General features: G+C 38.3%; 1 protein-coding gene across 12 annotated transcripts in view; it reads left to right on the forward strand.

Annotated features, from left to right (window-relative positions):
* The first annotated feature begins 221 nt into the window (after positions 1-221).
* The window catches only part of FABP7 (fatty acid binding protein 7), a 187,413-nt gene continuing 162,875 nt past the window's right edge, over positions 222-24,759 (forward strand). For 4 of the 12 annotated variants that reach the window (XM_058307351.2, XM_058307346.2, XM_058307353.2 and 1 more), the window contains exon 1: positions 224-713. The gene's annotated coding sequence lies outside the window, so the exon portion shown is untranslated. Of the gene's footprint in view, positions 714-807; positions 935-19,328; positions 19,462-19,990; positions 20,260-24,759 lie in introns of those variants that run through there. The other 8 variants (XM_058307348.2, XM_071218646.1, XM_058307354.2 and 5 more) reach the window with 7 other exon arrangements.

Consider the following 24,759-nt stretch of genomic DNA (forward strand, 5'->3'; position numbering starts at 1 on the left):
AAGAAGTTGTCTGCGTTGCGTGCGGCTTCCAAATAAACGCTAAGACCCAGATTCCGGGTACAAATAAGAAAACTATTCACATTCCTATCTTCTCCAAACAGGCACGATTAGCTCAAAGGGCAATGCTACGACCCTTGGAGCACAAACCCTCCAGGCGCGCACAGACAGACCGGACGGAAAATAAGATGCTGCGTGCGCGCACTGGGGGGATGGGAGTGCATTTCCCGCAGCCCTAATCAGCACATTCTAAACAGCACCTGAGCAGTCACCCAGCGGGACTGGGAGTGGCAGGCGCCGAGTACTCGCGGCCCGGAATGATCGCCGAAGATTAGTGGCTGTTAACGCGCACGAAGGAAAGAAAGCCCTCCCAGGGCACCAGAGGGAAAGACCCCGAGGCGCGCTAGCTAGCTCGGGGGCGCTCCGCTGCAGCCCGGCTGCTACCAGGGCCGGGCACCAGCGAGGAGCCGAGCCCTGCGCCCGGGGGCGGGTCCCGGCGGCTGCTCCCTCCGCCCCCCGCGTTGCCTCCGGCGCCCGGCTGCGCGCCGGCGGGCAGCTCAGACGCCGCGGCATCCTCGTGGACGCGAGAAGCGGCAGCGGTCTAGAGCCCGCGTCGCAGCTGCGGGCCGCTGAGAGGCCGGGAGAACCGCAGCGCGGGGACCTGGCCCAGGCTCGGCGGGCGGCTCCGCGCGCCACCGGTCCGTAGCCAGCGGAAGGTGAGCGGCGGCGGGAAAGAGACTTGGCGGAGACGGAACGAGCGCAGGGGTGGGAAGTGCAACTTTCCCATTTCCCGCCGGGTCAGCTCAAGCCTGGGGGGGTGGAGGGGAATTCCGAGCGGATGCTCCTTTTGCTTGGGGCCACCTCTTCAGGCGTCAGACAAACCCGGGCAGTCTTAGAGCGAAAGGGGGCGCGCAGGGCGGCAGGCGTCAAGTGGGAGGTACGTGCACCTGCTTTTTGCTCACTCTGACGGGAAGGTGGGCATTCGTGACCTCCTGTCACAAGTAGCTGGCCCTTCGCCTCTCGCGCCACCAATGCCTCGCGGTTTCCCTGGGGCGGCGCTTTCCAAGCTCCAGGCAGCCGCTCGCGGCCACAGGGTCCGCCGAGACCCGAGGGCTCACCGGCTCTGCCAGCGTCGAGCTGTGGGGTTTTAGCAAAATCACCTCACATCTCGGGTTTCGCCCATTCTTTGATAAAATATGGGAATGGATGGACCGAATAACCCCTAGGGTCACGTTTAGCTACTGTGTTTTTCTTGGCACTTAGGACCCGGCGGGCAGCCAGGGCACGACCTGAGGGCGAGGGGGTCGGCCCGGCTTAGGAGCGGAAGGAGCGGGGAGAGCCCGGGTCCAGGCTGCTGCTGCTGCTCCAACCCCTTGGCGAGCCCTAGGAGTGCCCTAATAGGGAGATTTCGCTGCCTGGTCGGCTACCCTGTGGGTGGCCTGGGGGCCTGCGCCCAGTGACGCTGAGGTGCCCTGGCTAGTCCCGATTTCCCGAAGCTCTTCTCAGAGAGCGGAGCCGAGCTCGCTCCTTTGGAAAAGCGCTTGAAACGCGCTAGGCACATGGGAAGTACGAAATAAACGGAAGGAGCTGTTATTATTAGCTGGAGTCTGTGCTGGCCGGGAAGAGGAGATAGAAGGCATTTGCCCACCTGACAGTTCTTCTGGAAAACACGAAAAACTGAAAATACTCCAGTCCGTGCTTTAGATACTGATAACACTGTATTGGATTAGAATTACTTTCAGTATTGTACTTCTCTTTGTGTACATGTGGATTCAAAATCCATCGCTGGCCTGGAAGAGGAGTTAGAAGGCATTTGCCCACTTTACAGTTTTTCTGGAAAACACTAAAAACTAAAAACACTCCAGTCCATGCTTTAGACACTGATAAGACTGTATTGGATTAGAATTACTTTCGCTATTGCACTTCTCTTTGTGTACATGTGGATTCAAAATCCATCTGTCCGCTTTGTCTTCACAAGAGGCCTTCTTACTGACATTGCCATTCACTGTTATTTAAAAAAAAAAAATCCCCCTAGGATTTAACATTCAGAAAGCTCAAGACTTGGACTTTTAAACTGAGAGTTTATGTCCATAAGGCTCACAGGAAGCTGTTTAATGCTTAGGTTCTGGATCGCCGTTGATTAGACTAGCATTTTTAAAACCTGCTGTGATGCCTGTCAAAATGTCCTGTCCTGGTTAATATCCTCGCTCCGGTCTACTGACACTTCTTTAATAGAGTTCCTTTCTAAAACGGTGTTTTGGAATTTTAGGTGATTCAATTTTGAATCAAAGTTATACTTTGGAAGAAAAAAAATTGGAAAAGTTTTTAGTAATTGACTTTTTAGTCTTAACTTTACCACAGCTTTAAATAATCATTGAAATGATTTAAAATAATCAAGGGCTAATGGACTACCTTGTGTAGAAAATTTTAAAAATGTGTCAAATTTCATTTCTGTTGTAGAATGTTTTCTACCAGAAAATGTATAATGGAAGAAAAAAATGTAGGATGTTAAAGTAGAATGGTTGAGAATACTTTCTTTAGTCAATTTTTACTGTCAGTGATGGATCAATTTCATTTTCCTCACAATTTTTTCAGTTATTTAAATCCTTATCTGGTTTGCATTATAGAATGTGTTTTTAAAAAAACAATTCATTGAGATATAATTTACATATCATAAAATTCACCCCTTTCAAAGGTAAGATTTTTAGATAATTTGTCTTTGAATGAATTTTTTTTTTGAAATTTAAGTTGTACAACCATCATCAATAATCTAGTTTTCTAACATTTTCATCACCCCATAGAGATCCCTCATGCCCACTTACAGTTAATGTTTATTCTCATTCCCTGGCCCAGACAATCACTAATCTACTTTCTATCTCTTTAGATTTGCCTTTTCTATGCATTTCATGTAAATAGAATCATACTGTTATATATTCTTTGTTTACGGCTTCTTTTACTTAGTATTTCATTATATTTCAGAGTATTATTAGTATTTCATTCCTTTTTATTGCTGAGTAGTTTTCTCTTGTATGGATATACATTTCATCTGTCCATTTACCAGTTTGCTGGACATTTGAATTGTTTCCACTTTCTGGCTATTATGAATAATGCTGTTGTGAATATTCATGTTTTGGGGAGTGCTTATGTTTTCATTTCCCTTGGCTAGATAAGTAGCAGTAGACTTGCTGGGTTGTATGATAACTTTATGTTTAACTTTTGAAAGACCACATGAAACGTTTTTTTGTTCTTTTTTTGTGGTTCCTTCTACTTCAGATAATTACCTCTTTTTTTAACTTTATTTTGTACGTTTAATAATTGAAAATATAAACAATTAAAAACTAGAAAGAAAACACAGTTGAAATAAAACATGCATTTCTCAATTAAATGTACTGTATATCTATAAAAATTTTTTTTAATCATACAATATGTTACACAATCTATTTGTTTCCTAGTAATGAAATCACAGTATTTGTCTTTTTGGAATGGCTATTATTGTAGAGGTTATACATTTACAAGATGTAGAAAATTCTGGAGAAATACACTTCTTGCTGGATCATGTATCATTTTATGTAAGTAGAGAGAAGCTTGTGGAAGGAGACACATTGCTTCCTTTCAGATTTAATTTCAAGTACAACCAACAATTTTGAAAAAAAATGTTACACTGTTTCTCAGAGATAATTTCTTGCTTAACAGATTTTTTTATGGTGTGGGGACCCAGGACTCCCCACCTCAAGTCCTTAGCATGTAGCCATCTGCATCACCTAGACATAAGTTAAAGGTTAACAACCCTCCCCAAAGGGGAGAGAATGTATAGATAGTATAAAAAAACCGTAATAGTGCCAAAGCAGTAAGCATCCTTCCTACAAGCGTAGTGAAAACATCACCAGACCCCATGTGTGCCGCCATGGTACCGTACCCTAACAAGAACTCTGTTCTCATACCCCGTGGAATGTATGTTACCCCTTATATCACCTCTTATTTTCCCATCTCATCTCTCATTGTGGAGTGTTGTCTTCATTCTCTGAAATGCTGTAATTGGAGAGCCTCTCCTGTCCATAAGTCCCAATAAACCTTATGCCTGGCTCAATCCTAGGTGCATTCTTTAGTCTTGCTGCTGTACCATCTCATGTCCTTTAGGAGTTGGGTTGTAACATAGGGTAAATGAGAATGAATTAGGCTTAATCAGGACTAAATTTCCTTCAACATCCACTAAAAATGAGAAGGAAAACAGTTTGCAAATTGTATTTGCCTTGACAGTACATTCAGTGGTTGTCTCTTTCTTCAATGCAAGATTTTAATTGAGTGAGAAAAATTGTTCCTTTTTTAATATCAAAAACACAGAACTAATCCTATGATAAAAATAAACTTTCTTATCTATGATGTCACATAATCTTTTTAAATAACCATTAACTATTCTGTTATTCAGGAGATAGAAGGCCCAAGATTAAGTGTTTACATGTATAAAAATCACACATTAGGGAAAAATCCAGACCTCCTCTTTTCTTGCTTTGAAACCTCTCCCCTTTAGTATATGCTTTTCTCAATCCTCTTGTTCTAAGACATTTGCATGTTAATATACTCAGTGTAATTTTATAAGTTATTATCAGTTAGTGACATTACATAAAAAGAACTCTGGTTTAAGCATTTGAGCATACCTAAAAAACCCAAAAGTGGCTATTTTCTTTCTTGTTATTAGCAGTGCAACTGATTTCCAGAGATCAGATAGGTACTCTACTTTTTACTCAAGTGAGATAAGCTTTTCATTCTAGCTCCCATTGGCAAGTAACAGTTTTCTGCATGAGGTGCATACCAAGGACGTTATAAAGCAGAGTGAATTCGTGTTCTTCAGCCACTCCTGTTCTTTAAATGTGATAGTGTCCAGGTATTTGGTGCTTTGGTTGGAAAAGAGAATTGGGGTATTCTAGATGAGAAAAATGATTTTCAGATTTGTTTATATTCTGAACAGGAGGAGATAATCTCACCTACAATCCTGGATCAGATAGAATATGATTGTTCAGACCGGTAAGAGGGTCAAGGGAGCAGAGACACTTTAAGACCCTGTGTGGACAACAGACAACTTGAGTACTGCTTAGGGAGCAGCAGCAGAGGAATCTACCTAAAAATGGAGCTAAATGCCTCCACTTCCTGGGCTTGCCCTTCTTTCAGTCCCAATTTCCTTCTTGGCCTTAAAGTCTATTATGTTGACAACTCTGGAATGAAACTGAGAACCACTGAGTGTACACTTTTGTTGGATTGTACAAGACACAGGAGACTGTATAACACAGAGAATCCCGTGGTGGATGATGGTATGTGGTTAACAGTATAAATATGAGAACGTTCTCTTAAGAAATATAAGAAGTATACATACTAATGCATGGTATTAGTAATAGGATGGTTTGTGGGAAAAATACACCAAGTATAAGCTGTGGACTATAGGTAACAGTAATATTATGATGTTCTTTAATCATCTGTAACAAATGTGTCACAAGAATGTAAGGTATTGATGGTAGGACGATGTATGGGAATCCTGTATGGTAAGCATGATTGTTCTGTAAACTCACAACTTCTCTAATTAAAACAAAAATCTGTTATGCTGATGAAAGACAAAACCTTTTGGGAGTCTGGAAATCAGCAAGGTTAACTCTAGGTTTTCAGGTTTGGTGATTGAAGGGGGAAACCTGAGGTCCAGAGAAACTTTAGAAATAAAATCATGTGTATTAATCAGGGTTCGCTAGGGAAAGAGAACCAGTAGGAGATACCTGTAAATGTTACGAGATTTTGTAAGATTGTCTCACATGACTGTGGGGGTGCGGGAGTCTAAATATTGTAGGGTAAACCAGGAACTCCGATGAAGGTCCTCCATGAATTTCCCCGGAGGAGCTGGCTGACTGAAGTAGAGATGAAAATTCTCTCTTCTGACAGCTGAAGTTAGTACCTTTTCTTTTAAGGCATTTAACTGATTGGATGAGACATCTCAGGTAGTTGAAGGCAATCTTCTCAGTTGATGTAATCAGGCATAGATGCAATCAACTTACTAATGATTTAAGTCCACAAAATGTCATCACAGTAACAAATAGGTCATTGCTTACTTGACCAAACTGCCAGGCACCATTACCTGGCCAAATTGACACACCAGCATATCCATCATACTCTGTAAGACAGGAAAGAGTTTATCAGTCTTCCCAAGCATTCTTATGTTTTAATGATTATAAAATAATTTATTCCTGGTCTGTTCTTTATGGGCTGGACTAATATGTCTCCAGTGGAAACACTGTTCTTAAAATCAGTGTTTATGTTTAAATAAGGATGTCTTGCAGTTCATGCAATTACATTAGCCTATTATGTTTGTTTATTTTAAAAGTGAGAAAAAGGACTTCAGTTGCTAAGCCCCTTTGGAGTTAGGTATAATACTAAATCTCATACCTTGAATTGAACCCCTCTTGTCTGCCTTTCCCCCAAGAGTCCTTGAAACCTAATGAAAATGTAGATTTTAGGTATGATGGATTTTGTCTCATTCTGAAGGTTTGTAATACGTCTGTCAAGCCAAAAGAAGAAGTTTCACAGGCAAGAGCTTCCACGGAAACCACTCTGACTCTCATATCCTCCATCCCTGCAGAAGGACATCTATCATAATTGTATGCATTATGGTAAAGAAGCAGAACTTGTCATACAGTAAAGGATTAGGAAAAAAAACCAGTCCTATCTATCTATGTCTTTCTAACATGCTCTGAAGGTGTATGTATGTATGTATATATGTATACTATTGTAGCTCTGAGGAAGCTGGATTGGGGAGTATTGGACAGACTGTTTTAGTATTCCTAGCAAGAGGTGCTAAAGAATGAGTTAGGGCAATAGAATTAGAGATGAAGAAGATTATTCAGGGTCTAAATATATTAGAAGCCTGAAATGATTGAGCTTGATGTTATTTTGACTTGGAAGAGGAAGAGGGGATAATGAAGAGTGCTTCTCAGATTCTTGATTTGAGATTGGTAGTTGGGGAATATAAGAATGAGGGCAGATTTGATGGGTATGGAGGAAGATGATGTTGGTAAAAGATGAATCAGAGGTGAGGATACTTAACATATCCAAAAGACTTGTTGCATAACAAGTTCAAGATACATAGATTTAGTAGACATTGGCATCCAAGAGATAAAAAAGTGATGAGGCCTCTTATGGAGAGTACTTATAGTGAGAAAGGAAATGGGAAGAAAATGGAAGCTTAAGGAATGAGAGGAGTTCCTGGGAGCCCAAGAAGAGAAGCTGGAGAGAGCATTCTGCTAGCAACAAGGAGTATGTGCAGCTTCAAAATATGTGGCATAATAAACAGGTCAAGAGGCATCAGAAGGGCTGAAAAGACTTTTTTTTTTTTTTAGAAAGTATCACGGCTTGAACCCAGGACCTCATACATGAGAAGCAGGCAGTTAAACCCTGAGCTACACCCTGCTTCCCAAGACTTCTGATTTGACCAGTAGAAAGGAAGATTAATGGTTTTATGATAGGGAGGTGGCCGCTAGATTTTGTGGGATGAGAGGAAATGGAAAGTTAGAAAATGGGGTCAGCAAATGTTAACTTGATTATAGGTAAAAGATAGAAAAGAAAGTTGGGGAGATTGAGGGATCCTGACACAGAGTCATTGAATTTTTATTTAATATTTCAAAGAGAACCTTCTCTTCTCTTGAGATGCCATGAAGGAGCTATTAGTGTGGGAGAGGCTTAGGTACAGAAAAGATGGGAAATTATTCATGGAGCTGATTTCCAAAGGAGGAGATGGGATTAAGGCAAAGGTGGAGGCCTTAAACATCATTTACAATTTTCAATTTGTAATAGAAGCTTTAAAATATTCTAAGGGACAATAGTTACTTTTTTCTCTCCATGGAAATGGCTGTACGTGTTGAGAAGGGAAACTGCCATTTACTGAACATCAGCTATATGCCATGCTCCAAGTTAGATGCTTTCACATATTTCATTTATTCTCCATCCTGCAGAGTTGGTGTTGTGGCTTCATTTTCCAGGTGAGTAGGCATAGAGAGTAACTACCTAAAGTCATTTGTAAAAAGTGGCAAAGATGAGATTGGAAGCCAGTTCTGATTGGTGTCTAAAGCCATTTTAATCTGGTGTCTGCCATTTTAATCTGAACTGAATAAAATGCCCAGCTGACTTGCTCATATTGGATATTCTTGACAGTCTCTTCTGAGCATGCAGACCTGGTGGCTCCTCCTTAGTATCACTTGCAAAGACGGTTATAAAGAAAACAGTGTGATGATTTGAGTTATGCGTCTGTAGTATCCTGACATGGTCAAAGTCCTATAGCACTGAAGTTAACCAGGTCATTTTGGGTTGTCCATTTATTTGTTCCATTATGCATTTTTTAAAAAAGATTTATTATTTATTTCTTTCTCTCCCCTTCCCTTCCTTCCCCCCCCCCCCCCGGTTATCTGTTCTCTATGTCCATTCGCTTTATCTTCTTTGTCCACTTCTGTTGTTCTCAGTGGCACCGGGAATCTGTGTTTCTTTTTGTTGCGTCATTTTGTTGTGTCAGCTCTCCGTTTGTGCATCACCATTCCTGGGCAGGCTGCACTTTCTTTCGCTCTGGGCGGTTCTCCTTTCAGGGTGCACTCCTTGAGCGTGGGGCTCGCCTACATGGGGGACACCCCTGTGTGGCGCATGGGACTTCCCCATGCGGGAGACACCCCTGCGTGGCATAGCACTCCTTGCGCACATCAGCACTGCGTGTGGGCCAGCTCCACATGAGTCAAGAAGGCCCTGGGTTTGAACTGCAGACTTCCCATGTGGTAGGTGGATGCCCTATCCATTGGACCAAGTCCGCTTCCCTGTACCATATGCATTTGACTGGAGAAATGGGACCAGTATATGACAATGGGGGGGATTTGATTTCTTTGCCTCATGGAAGGGTGGGGAAGTGAGAAGTACTTTCTTTACAGGATGAGATCTGGCTCAGTGACCAGGGATCTTTGTGAACTTTTGCTAAAGAATAGTAAGCTTCAAGTGTAAAACCAGCATAGTTTGTTCCAACTCTGAGAAGTCCATATGTTGGGTTCTGGGTTTGAATGCTTTGAAAGGAAACATAAACTTTTCAGTTCAGTTTTAATTGAAAACTGGGAGGAAACAAAGCACTTTTTACTTGTAGGCTTTTATTTTTATCAACTTTCTTAAGTGTTTAAATTTATACCAATTTGTCATATTATCTGTTAGTAATTGTTATCGGTCTTAATAGTCATTTGATTTCATTCTTCACTTTGTAGGTTTTGTCTCAATGTGATCCACCTGAAATAAGATTTAATCTAAGGACAGCAGTTTAGATTATATCTAATTTCAAGTTACTTTATGTAATGATTGCCAAAGGTTTACTTTATTTGATAGCTTTTTTCTTTCTATTTTTTTTTAAATCATAGAACTATCACATTAGTACAGAATATTTAAATATTTTTCATTTCAATTCTAATAACCATAATTGTTTCAATATTGGCTATCTTCCAGTCTTTGTACACTTGGAAAGATATACTTTTTAATGTAATAATAGTTGTACAATTCAGTTTGTATCTTACTTTTTCTCTTAGAATTACTATTGCCAGAAAGGAAATGAATAGGGACAGCAAATAAAAGAAATAACATTTTCCATTATTATGTAAAGTAACCCATGAAACAGACTTTGGTAGATGAAATTTCAGATTTTGAGGATATGAACAGTATTTTTGCTGTTGAATGAAAGACTACATTCTAATTTCACTGGTCTCTGTGGTAGTCAATGATTTAACACAGAAATGGGAAATAAAAGAAAAATCTATGTAAACCATTGGAATATAGTGATTTAGCAGTGGTTAAGTGTGGAGTTCAGGTTTTTTGTTTTTTTTTTAAGTACAGTAGATGCTTGCTATTTTAAATTCTTCATCAAGAATCACAGAGGTGAAAATTTAGTAAAGTTTTTTTTTTTCTTTTAGTCTCATTCTTTTGTGAAGTTATGTCTCACCGCTCCATCATTACATTAATTGAGTTTTTCTGCTTGTTACTTTCTGGGCAAGACAAGTTTGCCACTTAAAATACCACAAATTTTTAAACATTAAAAATTTGAAATAGTATTTTTGAGTACATTTCAAAAAAATCAGATGTTTCAGAATAGTATTAAGAAAATAAGACCATCTGTCTTTTGAACTAGAAGTAATTACTATAAAGTTATTCTTTGCATATGTATATAGCTTTTTTAAACAGTGATAGCATACTATGAATATATATACACACACAAGATATATATGTTATATATCTTGTTTCCCACTAAATAAGTCATCTTCATAAATCTTTCTAAGACAATAAACATAATTTTTAATGGTTGCATAATATTCTACTAAAATAATTAATTTCCTATTTTTGGATATGCAGAATGTTCTTCAATTTTGCTTTATAAGCAGTATCATAGTGGATAACTTGCTTCATAAATCTTTATACACTGTATCCATGTATTTGGTTAATTCCTTTGGATAAATTTCTAAGAACGGAATTGCTGGGCCAGAGGATATTCACTCTTTAGGACTTTTGATGTATTTTGCAAATTTTTTTCCCAGAAAGCCTGTAGCAATTTGTATTTAAAATAGCATTTTTTTTTTTTTTTTTAAAGATTTATTTATTTATTTAATTTCCCCCCCTCCCCTGGTTGTCTGTTCTTGGTGTCTATTTGCTGCGTCTTGTTTCTTTTGTCTGCTTTTGTTTCTTTGTCCGCTTCTGTTGTCGTCAGCGGCACAGGAAGTGTGGGCGGCGCCATTCCTGGGCAGGCTGCACTCTCTTTTCACGCTGGGCGGCTTTCCTCACGGGCGCACTCCTTGCGCGTGGGGGCTCCCCCACGCGGGGGACACCCTTGCGTGGCACGGCACTCCTTGCGCGCATCAGCACTGTGCATGGCCAGCTCCACACGGGTCAAGGAGGCCTGGGGTTTGAACCGCGGACCTCCCATATGGTAGACGGACGCCCTAACCACTGGGCCAAAGTCCGTTTCCCTAAAATAGCATTTTTGAAATCAAGTTTTACCATGTTCTTGCTAACATATTAACATCATTCAAAATTTTTAAATTTAAGAATTGATAAAAAAAATAGCTCATGCTTGCGTTTCTTTGCTAGTGAGGCTGTATATTTTTAGATTTTTATTGGCTATTTTGGATTTATTTTTATGAATTGAGTTCTTTATATTCATGGCCTATTTTGTAATGTTAACTCTTTATATACTTAAGTTGAATTTTTTTTTTTTTACCAGCTTCTTGTTTGTCATTCCCATTTATAGTGCATTGCTTTGTAAAATCTCTAAATTGTAGTGGATGTCAAAGCTATCAATTATGTCAAAGCTATCAATTTTTCCCAAGTTGTGGACGTTTTAGGTTTGAGAAGTCTACTTTAAATATTCCTTTACATTTCATATGCCTTTTTGTGTCTTTTATTTCTATTTAAATTTTAATCCATTTGAAATTATTTTAGTAGCATTTTTTTTTCAATACTGGTTCACTGTTTCAAATACATTTGTTCTGTAATTGATTCTCCACTGATTTGGAATAACATCCCATGCCTCTTCATTCCTGCACCTGTCTTGGCTCCTGGCTCCCTTACATGTGTACCCACCATTGTGAGATCCCAAGACTTTGCATCCACATATTTTGCTGGCCACCATTCCTGCTCTTGGCTGGCTACGTCCATCCATATCTGTCACTTGCCATTAGAGTCCTAGAATGAAAAAGAATTTCATGTTCCACATCATAGCTGACAGCTTTTCCTAAATTTCTGTTTTATCAGTTTTAGAACATCCAATTTTGTTAGTTCTGCAAAACAGCTAATTTTATAATGCTTCAAATCTCTGCTTTTATCATTAGCCACCCAATTAGGTCCCTGGCCATTTTTCCATTTTCTAAGTTTATTATGGCCTGTGCCGCCTCTCACCTGACCCAGTGTCTCATTTTTCTTCTTCCTTTAAAACCATTCATTCCATCCTGCCCTCTGGAGCTCTTATTTGATCACGGCAAACTTCCCTATATCATTAACTTTTATTTATTTGTTTGTTTATTTATTTATTGATTGATTGATTTTGTAAAAATGTTACATTAAAAAAATATATATATATATATGAGGTCCATTCAGCCATTATCATTAACTTTCACATTTTCCCTACTATGAAACTTGGCTCTGCCCTGAGGTCTCACTTGTCATTGAGTCCACCCTATTGGAGGCTGTTTGCTCTTTCACAGTCCATAAGTCTCAGGTCAGGGAGGTAGGCCACAGGCTCAAATTGGGTCCCAGGCTCAGTTCTAGGCAATTATCCCCATCCCTGTCTCCCCTCCCTCCTCCTGAATGGCTCCCTCTTCTGTTGGCTTGTTTTTGCTTTTGTTATTTGTGCGTGTTGTCTGCCCATTGTTTTTGCTTGTTATCTAATCGTTTTTTGCTCATTGTCTGCTCTTTGCTCATTGTCTGCTCGTTGTCTGCTCATTGTCTGTTTTTTCTTTTCGGAGGCACTGAACTCAGGACTTCCATGTGGGAGGCAGGCACTCAGTTGCTTAAATCACATCCACTCCCCTAGACCATTAGTTTTTCGCCCTCTTTCCTGATCCTTTGAGCCACCACCTATACTGTCCTATACCTGCTCGTTCCTAACATCTAGCCACCACCTGAACAACCGTTTCTTTCCCTGAACATTCTGGCAAATAGTGTAGTCATTTGCAAACTTCTCCTCATTCTGGGTGACTTCCCATCTATAGCCAACACCAGGAATTTCTGTTTCTTGATCTCCACTACTTCTTTCTCTCTCTCTTTTTTTTTTTTTTTTGTCTTTATTCATTTTTTCTCTTATCCTTCCTCATTCAGCCATTTCTGTAGCCACACCCTGGGCTGGTTATCACGTGAAACTGTTCCTTTCCTAAAAACTCAAATTCCTAAACTCTATGGGCTTGGCATTCCTATATTCTTTTTATGCCTATTTAAGGATTTACTTCCTCACTTGTCCTTTGGCTTCATCGATGACTGCTTCTTTGACCCATCTATTCTCATTCTCCATGCTTTCAGGGCTTGGAGTCAGAGTCCTCTTTCTCAGTGGATTCCAGCTCCTATCAGCAGAAGTCAGCAGAGAACCTCATAAATCTATATGCTTCTGGCTAGTCCCCTACCACTGCCTCCTCTGCCTCAGTACCACCACCTGCTTTGAGTCCACCAGGGCATAATTATGTCGTTCATCTTGTTTATGCATATCATTTAAGAAGCCCTGTATTCCCAAGTAGGATGACCAACCGTCCTGGTTTGCCTGGACTAAGGGGCTTTCCAGGATGCTTTGTGAGATGCTAAGGCTTTGACTTAAAAGACACTATACATATGAAATTTTTTTAATTTTTAATTTTCTTTTTATATATCACCTGCCTTTATCTTTAGTATCAAACTGTAAGCTATTATTTCATGTAAAACTATTTGCTGGCTCTTCCTGTTCTGTCTCTGTGTTACCCTTTTAAACTCTTGTGGGTGGAGAAACTCAGATAACTAAGTACATAGTTAGGACAATTGTAATGCTTATGATAGAAAATCCATGTCAAACTGGCTTATGGAGAAAGGTAAACATCAATCTTATGTAACTGAAATACTCAGCATTCAGTCATTGCTTGGTCCAGAACTCAGATATTTTAAAAGAAGCTAGACTTTTTCTACCTCTTAGCTCTGCTTTCCTTCAACTTGACTTCATTTTCAGGTTCTGCTTTGTGTCAAAATGGCTATCAGCGACTCCAGTCATAACTGCTAAAGTTTAAATTCAAAGGAAAAATAGTGACCCTGCTCAGAACCTTTAGCCCAAGCCCTAGGATGGACCAACTTGGATCAAAGGCCCATTCTTTTATTAATATTATTAAAGAAATTGTAGGTTTATAGAAAAATCATGTAGAAAATAGGGGGTTTCATATATCCACCCCAGTTATTAATATTTTTCATTAGTGTGGTATCTCTGTGTATTAGTCTGCCAATGCCAAGTACCAGGAATCCGTTGGCTTTTATAAAGGGGGGTTATTTGGGGTAAAAGCTTACAGTTCCAAAGCTGTAAAAAGTCCAACCCAGGGCATCTTAAGAAGTGCTTTCTCACCAAAGTCGGTTGCCACATGTTGAAGTAAGATGGCCACCGATCTCTGTCTTCCCCTCAGGGCTCACTCTTTCCTCTTGAGCTGCATGGTGGGCCGAGTCTCTTGAGGCTTCATGCTTAAGTGATCCTGTAGTCCTCTCTCAGGGCATAGGGTTTGTTTATTTCTAGGCCTCCTATATCACGTCTCTGCTGTTCTGCCCTCTTACCAAGGTCAGCCCTAAGCTATCAGGGAGATTGCACATCTCTCCCCAGGGGTCTCAGCTTTTGAGCCTTCTCATTTCTGTCACATGACAGGATCAAAAATGACAGCGCGCTCTCTCTCCTTGTGTTGTCTGTCTGAGTGAGTGTCTGTTTATATTGGACCCAGCAAAGGTGTGGGGACTTGATCTGAGTCATGCCTTACTGACAGTAGAATTGGAATCCCTAAAACAATCTTAACAAGTAGTCTACTCAAAGGACCTCAACTGAAATTAATATAATCAAAAGGTATTATTATACTCAGGACTACATTAGTTTACAAACATAATCTATCTTTTGGGGTTTCATAAAATAATCTCAAAACTGCAACATTTTGTTATAGTTGATGAGAGAATATTATTGTAAGTGTGCTATTAACTATAGCAGTTAGTTTACATCAGGGTTCACTATGTTGTACAGTCTTATGGTGCTTTACAATTTAAAAAATTTTTTAGTAACATATATCACCTAAAATTTCCCTTTAATCACATGCACTATGTAACTCAGTGGTGTTAATTATATTCCCAATGTTGTGCTACTGTCACCACCATCCATTATCAAAACTTTTCAAAGTCCCATTCTTGAAGCAATCAGTATGGTTGGGAAAATGTAATAAGCTGCTGGGCAGATTTGAGTCATGTGCCACTTCTGAATCGGTCATTTAACTAGGGACATTTGGAGCTCGTATTTGGGTCTCATTGTCATTGCTGGAAATAGCTGAACCACATCAGATGAGAGTACTGGAGGGAAGGCTACTCAAAGGTGAAATGGATATTGGGCAGGCAAATTATTTATTCCCCTCCAGCTGGTAGCAAACAGGTGTGAAAAAGTAAAAACGTATAAATAGGCTCTGATTAAACCTGTGAGACTATCTTATGAGTAAAAACTGTGAATATTATTAGTGTATAGGGTTGTATGACATTTATTTTTGCTAAATAGTATATTTTTAATACCCAGATTCTTGACTGTATTTTTATTAGTTGAAGTTGCAAAATAAATGAACTTTGTATAAATCAGTTTTATTTTATATAATCTTCTCTAGCCAGCATTAATAGATTTTTTTTTTACAACCTCTGCCTCTTCAGATATTTTGAAGAGAAATAAGAAGAGGATTTTTTTCTTTTTATGTAATTATTTTCATAGCTAACATTATAGAAAAGATATTGACAGATGAATTGGGCAATAAAAGTGAGAAAATCACTACTGTAGAAGAAAAGCTTTATTGGTAGGGCCAGCTCAACTTTTAATTAGTCATGGGATTTTAGAGAAACTTGAAATTCAAAATGATTACATGGATATTAGTCACATGATTTCAGTTCTTCATGAGTACCTTGAAAAAATACTTTTTGTTATTCTAAACAGATTCTATACTTGCATATTTTAATGTCACATATGCCCATTCATTTTCAGATTCATGACTGAGGGCAGTTAATAGATGCCCTTTGTTTCCGTTCGTAATGAACTCTAGAACTTAATTCATGTGTCACTGAGGTAAATAGTTTAACTCAATTTAAACAAATATCTCTTTAAAAAAACACTTTTCTGGATGCAGGGTACTTGTTTTTAGTGCTGTAGCACATATAGGAATGAGTGAGACTGTTCTTTCTACAAGAATAGAATACCATGTTTGGGGGAGGTGAGGAAAGATAACACAAAACTGTACTGCAGGGCAGATGGCATTAGGTGCTATGAAAGAACTCAAGTAAGGGTATCAAAGAAGAGAAAGATGAAAGTTGAGACTAATCAGAAAGGCTTTAGAGAGGACAGAGTATGCAGGATGATCCTTAAAGAGACTGTTGGAATTTCAACAAGTGGGCAGAACATTTCTGCCTGAGAGAACAGCATGAACAAAAGTACAGTGACAGATGAGAATAAGGCAGAGCTGTGTAGAGGTTTGGAGGCTGGAAGGAGAGAGGGTAGAAAGATAGATTGGGTCTCTAGTGAGAGTCTTAAATGCCAGGATGAAGAATTTGGATTTAAATCTGTAACTAATGGGCATCCTGGAAAGTGTTATAATAGGGAGCCATATAATCAGTGCTGGACTTAGTGACAAACTTATTTTGGCAGGTTGTTTATTTGTGGATAAATCCAAGAGTCATATACATGTTTTTAAAGAAACATGACAGAATAAATAATAGCAGTATCAATTAGAAAATGCTAGAAGATTTTGGCTTACAGCTGATCCAATACGAAGTTGGTAATGTCAAGTTGCTCAACAAAGCTAGGGTATTTTTAAACTATATTAATAGTAGTAGGTTATCCTGAACAAGGGAGGTGATGGTTCACCTCTGTTGTGCCCAGGACAAATTGTTCTGGATGCTCTATTGTACAAATCTATTCTCTCTCTCTTTGTAGTATATATACATATACACACAAACACATATATATATACCTATCCTTTATCTCTATTTATCATCTATCAAAAAGAGTCCATCCAATCATCCAGGCCATTCCTTTATCTATCCATAGTGATATGGATGGTGAGTTATTGCAGAAGTAATAGTAGGAATAGTTATAAAATGGAGATATTTAGCTAGGAGAAATGAACACATAGTGAAGAAGGCATGGAAGTGTAGCATTACGTGATGTACAAAAGAGTGAAAAAAGAGAAACAAACACAGGATTTACAATGAGAACTGGGTTTAAATCTCAGCTCTGCTACTTATTAGCATTATTATTTTGGGCAAGTCACTGAACTTATTGCAGTATCAGGGTTTTTTTCTTTTTGTAATGTAAAGATGGTGCTATTTACTTACAATTTTATTGTGATGGTTAATGATTGTCAAGTGCCCAGCACATTTCCTGACACCCAGTACACCTCTATTATTCGTGGCCATTATTATTATCTGAAGGACTATCTTACATATATCGGTGTTTAGACTGATCCTGGGAGGTATCTACAGAAGATTTAGGACTAATGTTGGAGAGAGAAAGACTTTTACCTTGAAGTAAAAAAGATGCTAAAAAGGTTTAATCTGAAGCAAAAAGTAATCGCTTGTTTTAGTGCGGGTAGTGTTCTGCGTTGAGGGGGGTGGCGGAGGACCAAGAGCCAAGTCTCTATCTTTCTGAGACATTAAAGTGAAGAAATCTTCCCCTCAATACAATCCAAGAAAAGGCATCTCACTCTTCTCTGTCAAACGATTGCCAGAAATCTAGAGTTATAGTGTTCCATAGAAAGCACAGAGTTTCTCTGAAATTCTGTATTGTCTTACGAATTTATTTAAATTTTGCATTCTACTTTATAGTGTTTCATTACATAAATGATGTTTTAAGCTGTATACCATCAAGTAAAATTGCCTAGCAGTACAAAATGTACTATGTGGTTTGTGAGTACCTTCTGGGATAGTCAGGTATCCCTAAAAGTGTAAATTTCCTAGTTGAAAAAGCACAAATTTAGCAGTATATGGAACTCACAAGTTTCTAATATTCTAAGAATTCTCTCTCAGTTTCTTAACACAGATAGGCTAACAGTTCAGATTTCTATTATTACAATTTGCATTGCTTGGTTTAATTTATGCAATCATCTTACTGCTAATATCAAAATATTTGGCAATTTGGTTGCATAAGCATATGAAATAAAGAAGTTACAGAGAAAGCATAACAGCATTTCTGTATTTAAAAATGGGGTGAGCAGCATCTTGATATCACACTTGACTGCTTTATTTGGCGGCTTTTGTGTGTTTGCTCATATTCCTATTCATTTTTTCAATTAGTGCTTTGAGAGGCATCTATTGAATTACTTATGAGTTATTATTAAGAGGCTTTAAAATTAGAATAACTTTTTCTTATTTTATTCTTTAGCCCTAAATTACTGTTTTTTCTTTTTCTTTTCTTTTTTCCCCCCAAAGAGTCCCATTTTATTTGCACCAACAATTCCTCCATAAAATGCTTTGAGTTGCTAATCTGAAGGTCAAATTAGTCATCCCTGAAACCAGGCCTGGACCAGCTCTTGGTGATTTGGTTATTTGGGCATTAGCTCCCTTAAATTTCTTGTTTTTATGATTACAATAGAAGGGGCATGGGCAATCTGATTATTTTAGCCATATTACTGGATTGATTGGACTACTGGAAGGGCATCTGCTTGTTTGCTGTACAATGATTCCTTACAGTTTGGGGGTGGAAGGAGGGCCCAATCCACAAGTCAGGAGATAGATAATTCATTTTATTTTTTGGTCAATTCCTTTATTACCCATCCCTGCTATTATAGGTCAGTGGACTTATGGGAGATTGAAGAGCTTAAAAAGGGAAGGATGCCTAATCCTCATGTATTTTGCAGTTTGGCCTAGGAGTACTGTTTTCTAATCATTAAAAATTGTTGTACAGGGGAACAGGTATAGCTCAGTTGGTTAAATGTCTGCTTCCCATGTATGAGGTCCTGGGTTCAAACTCTGGTGTCTCCTAAAAAATTTTTATTGTATAAACACCTAAATGCTAAGAAATATGGTTGGTACTGAGGAAGCCAGATTGAAGAGAACAAAGTCCTAGCCCTTGAAGAGCACTCAATTTGGGGCAAGAAAACAACTGAAAAACATTGTGACTGAAACCTATAGTAGCAGTATGACTGAGGTATAAAGAAACTCAAAAGGGCTTATGAGTAATTCTAAAATCAGGGACTATTTCTCAGAGAGGTGACATTCTGGCTTAATAAGAGCCAATAATTTGCCAGGCAAAGGGAAATTAGGAAACTGTATTCAGTTCAAAATAGTGGAGTGTGAAGACAACAGGGCAGCAGCAGGAGATGTGGTGTGGCTGGGAAGTTAAGGGACTGGAAATGGATTCTGCAGTGCCTTGCCACCATGCTAAATAGCTTGGACTTGATTGAAGGTTTTGAATTAGAGTAATGTGACCCTATTGTACTGTGGTATAATGGCTGCAAACCCTTGTCTCCAGGAGCACAAGCACAGAGGCAAAGGAAGTTAGAGCAAATATGGGCAAGGCTGGTTTCATGTTTCCATGTGTGGTTAGGGCTCTAGCTTGGTTGACTGGGTGGGTGCTGTTGTTTTAAGAGGTAGGTCAGATATGGACAGAAACATGTGACTCATAATTTAGATTTTGTTAAGTTTGAATGAAGGATCTGGAACTCAGGAGCCATAGAGACTTGAAGGTGTAAATGTGGGTCCAACCAGGTAAGAATTGAAAGCCTTTTACAGAAATTTTTATTCTGAATGAGTTAATTATATGTTTAAACATTTTAGGAACAGGCTTGCCATAAAGGTAATGTGATTTAACTCGTTATATTTTCCCCCAGTTTTTTGACTGTTAATGGAAAATAATAGCAAAATTCTTTGAAATTCTGAAAGTTATATTTTGAATACCATTTACAAAGAAAATGGGTCCTGTATATGTGGGATTTTTTTTTTTTTCTTTTTACTACTTAAACTTTTCTTTCTACACATTTTGGCAATGAGTTTTGTTTTTTTATTTTTAAACTATTTAGTGTTTCTTACCCCGCAAATATCGGCCCTGATGCTTTATTTAGCTTTTCGCTCAGCTACAGGAAAGACCCAAAGTTCAAATGTAAGGATATATTCAAGGGTAGGAACTAGCTCCTCTCTGATTTTTATTTAGAGGTAGTTGAAGAGAATTCCGGGAAATGTATGTTTAGATTATGTAACTAGTCACTTAGGGTCCGGGCCTCCTGCTAACCTGACGCTCTTGAGAAGCAGTGAGCTGGGAGCGTCCTCAGAGCTGCTGGGTCCTCAGAGGCAGCGCTGGTGCCTGCGGTATTGGTGGAGCGGTCATAAGGGGCTGTTGCTAGGCAACGGGGGGGGCGGAGGAGGAGGGCTCCGTGGTGACGGCGTTGACCGCCCCCCCACCCCCCTCCCGGAGTTTTACAGCGGAGGTGGGCCGCCCTCAGGTGGGGGTGAAGCAGAACAGTCTGGCAGGGGACCAGGCCTCCCTCAGAGACAAGAGAGTTGTTAGCAGTAAGTATTTGACCTTATAATCAAAGAAGATAACTTATGTCCTTATGCAAGTAATTTGTGGAATTACCATATACATTTAATTAAACATGAACTTGGGCAAGGCAGGTGGCTGGGCAGCTAAAGTTCTCTTTTCAAATACTTGCATTCTTATTCGTTTTCAAGGCAGTTGCAAGGTGAGTTTTCTGGGTCAATAGGTGATAACTTTTCTTTATTGTATATGGAATATGCAGTGATTTCTTTTTGGGGGGGTGTAACTTTTTCTATTTACGTTATTTAGCCAAAGCAAATAATTACATTGGAGAAAACCCGACAAGCTAACTTTCTCTGTTCTCACTAAGTGAACTGGGATGGCAGAATGTTTGTCTCATTAGCAGTGAAAGAACTTGGCACTAGTATTTGAGATACTGCTTCAAGTATACTTCCTCAATTGAAATGTCAGAAAATAACAATTCACCAAGACCCACGTCTTCTTTTACTTCACTTTTAATCTTTAATACAGAGGAGTTGACAAAATGTTGACACATTTTATCTCATCAGAAGATTGAGTTCTTCTTTTAGGATTTAAAGTTACCCAGGTTGAGCAATTACTTTTCTTCCAGATCCAGGCACATATTTTAAAGGCCAAGACATAGCTCTTTCAGTATCTTGTAATAAAACGCAGTTACATCAGAGGCTCAAGTGTGAAGTAGAAGAATGTGCAACCATCAGATTTGAGAAATAATTAACATTAGTCAGCAAGAAAGAAGTGACATAAACCTTCCTTATTTCCTTCCCTCCCACTACATTTTCACCTGGTACTTCTGGCCTTGAGCTGTAACTGTTTGCCTACTCATCTAAGAGTTCAGGAAGTGGGGTTTTGTTTTGGGTACAAAGTGGAAGCCTCTTTGTTGGTATTGGGTTCTGCACTCTCTTTGGGACCTGTATCCTCTTTAAAAATAATACTTAAAAATGTAAAAATTCCTCTCAAATCTTGCATACAAATTTTGTTTTACATACACACTCACAACTAATGTATCTAAGGCCATTCTATTAGAATGCTACTGAGGTATTATAACAATAGTAATACAATAATTAAGCCTTTTTCTAAGAGTCTTTAAAGTTACTTTAATCTTGTTACTGTTTTTATCATGTATGTCATTGGAAGGAGCCTTCTGTTTGTCTTTGTTATAGAAGAGTATTAATAAAACTGAAACTTATTAAGCACAGTATGGGCCAGACATTGTTCTACATGATTTAAATTTGGTATGGCATTAAAACCTCCCAACAACCCTATGCAACAACTATTGTTATTATGAATCTTTTACATTTGGGGAAGCCTAGGCCCACCCAGAAATGTTAACTGGCCAAGTGTACACAGTAAGGAATTATAACCAGAAATTATGTCTTCAGAGACCCTGGTTTTAATCTATACTATATTGTAAGTATATATTATGAGGGCCACGCTGTTGGTACTCACAACAAACTTTTTTTTTAAAATTATGATGATATAATGAGAATGCAGATTGTAAAATTCTTCAGGTCACTAGGTTTGCTTATTTTATTCTTTGGGCCTCTAGTCCTCAGCAGGAAGCCTTTCTAATCAAGTTCTTTATGTCCGTCCACGTTTTATGAACATGAAAAATAAATATGGCAGTTATTTAGCATTTCTAGGTTGTTTTACTTTGGTATGAGATGTGAAAATATACTTTTGTCATGGAGAAAGGGGAAATGGTTAAAAAAAAAAAGGAGAAAGTATAAGTTTGTGAACTGCTTTTGAACTAATTCTTCAGCAAGTTAATTTGATTAATGTATCTTAGAATTATCATAATAAGTATTAAGGAGCCATCATTCAATCATAAGATAAAAATCATATAGGGGAATAGCTACATAGAAAAGCTGCAATGGTCCAAGAATATTGTGTTATCATGGTGTGTGGTAGATCAGTTGCAGGGTTTAGAATAAGACAGGGCTGTTTGAACCTGACTGTGTGACTTATTAGTTGTGTGATCTTAGGGATGTATCTCACCATCTCTTAAACTTTGAGAATGTGGTGGATTAATTGTAATGATTACATGAAAGAAAATGAAAATGTTAAGTGTCAAGGACAGAACAGGTGTTTCATAAATACTAAAATCCATCATTACTCTCCTCTCCCAATAGCAACAACAGCAAAAAAAAAAAAAAAAAAAAAAAAGATTATCTTGGGGTCTTAAATGGTAAAGTAAGTTTTTCTGTGGGATTACAAGGCCAAAGTTTGTCAACCTTTTTGAGACTCTGGGTGTACTTTGCAGAATTGCTATGTAAGAGAAGTTGTACAATGCAAACATTACCTTTTTAATTGGGAAAACTGATTTTATTTTGCCCACTGTAAATGTTTACAGCGTTGATTTGAACCTAAGAAGACAATTAGCCTGGATATTTAGCTATTTATATTAAGTAATTTCTGAAACATGAAAATATCTGAATCTTTGTCATTTTTATCAGTTCCTTTTAAATTATTCTTAAGCTTCTGAAGCTAAATTAAAATTTCAGATAAATTAGAGATAAGACTGCAATATAATTTTGATTTGGCTAATTTGGGTATATTTCTTAACTAGTCTGCCTGTAACCTCCCCAGAAACAGGGTCTATATTACCTCCCTGTTGTTTACTACATGAAAGACAATTAGTGATATTTGCTGAATGAATGAACGGAGGGAAAAGATTGTTTGCAATTTTATATGCGTTCAGTAACTCTAAAAACTTTTGAAAATGTAGCCATTGCCAAGGATTTTAAAACTCAGAGTTGTAGAAATCAAGAAGAAAATAGGAGAGAATAGGTTAAGTGTCAACAAGGGGGGAATTGAAGAATAAATAAGAAAAATTGAAGAGAATAATGTTAATTTTGTTTTGATCACTTATCAGTGAATACTCTCAGGTTTTCCATGTTTTTGCAAAGATATAAATTCATCCTGCCAGAACTAGATGGAGCAAGAATGTAAAACACATTTGCAAATCTTCCTTATGTTAAAGTTATGATGTGCCTTTGGCTCATGCAATAAAGAAGTATGAATTTTCCATTTCATTAGCACTTATTGAGAACCTAAAGTATATTGTGCTAAGGTCTGGAGATGGAAGATAACATTACCATTCAAGATGGTCATAGGTTGCTGGGGAAGATGGTCGCACACATTCATAACACAAAGTAATTAAGTGCATCGGAAAGTTGTGAACAAAGTGATTTAGGGACGGGAATTATTATACGAGTAATTCCCAATTGTAGAAATTCCAAAAGCTTCACAGCAGAGGCAGTTCATGAATTGGATCTTCAAGGATGACCTAGAGTCTACTAGTGAGAGCAAAGGGAGACAAGTATTCTAGGCAGATGAAGCAGACTGTTTTGTATGTGTTCTATTTGTGCTGTTTTTTTAGCATTTCTTGTTAGCCCCATGTGGATCAAACCAGCATTTATCTTATACAAGGTCTCAGGGATAGGAAGTACTCAGAAATAGCACCTCCTATCCTCCTATACCTTGTTTGAATGTATGAATGTATGAATGAACTAATTTACAAATTCTTCTTATTATAGGACAGTGACATTTAAGTTAAAAAAATATGTTCCATTAAGAGTTGTTTTTCTTTACCCATTGTACTTATACAATTCAAAGGAAAATTTAAACTTTGCAGCTTTTTAAACATTCATTTCGCCTAAATAAAACAAATATAGTTGTAGTCTTTATTTTTAGTCCTCTGCTCTTCTCTTTCTATACTTGATATCTCAGTTGGCTTGTTTAGATGTGTGAGTTCATATATACCCTTTATTATAATTCCCTCATTTATTCCCTGAATTTGGTCATTGATTTTATTTACTATTTACCATCTTTTCATTCACTAATAACTGAATATCCTAATTTGAATTTACAATGTCCCTTTCAATTCTTGTCAACTTTATCTCCTTTCTGGCTGCTGTTTTCAAATAAGAAATGGTGGTGTATATTTGACTCTTTTCTTCCCCTACCCCTTTTCACCCAAATTCCGGATTAAGTCTTTGTATTTATTCTTTTGATATAGTTCTTCCTTATCAGACTTGGGTCACAAGTTGCAACACCTGGCTTATTATCCTAAGTGGCCTTCATTAATTTTCCTTCAGTCTTGCAGTTGTCCAACATCCTAAAACACTTCCATTGTGAAAACTACAGCTTCTTTTTATAAAATATTTTTAACAGAAAAGAATATGCTACTATTTTGGGAAATAAGAGAACAGAAAATAAATAAGTAAAATCACAAGACAGGATTTGGAAGAGGGCAGAATATGAAGTTCCAGAAATTATTCCCTCTACCAAAACAACCATTGAACTGGTGGGAACTGTCTGAATCAACCACTTTGAAACCAGAGTCTAAGGAAGCACTTGTACAGCATCCAAGGAAGAACAGGAGGAAGTGGCTGATAATTTGCAGTAAATACCCCTGAGTGTCACCCCCTCTGTGGCTACCATACCCCCTCCCCCAGCTTCTGGGTGGGGGCAGCACTGGGGACTGCAGG

The sequence above is a fragment of the Dasypus novemcinctus genome, chromosome 11, assembly GCF_030445035.2.
Source record: "Dasypus novemcinctus isolate mDasNov1 chromosome 11, mDasNov1.1.hap2, whole genome shotgun sequence".
Classification (NCBI taxonomy): Eukaryota; Metazoa; Chordata; class Mammalia; order Cingulata; family Dasypodidae; genus Dasypus; species Dasypus novemcinctus.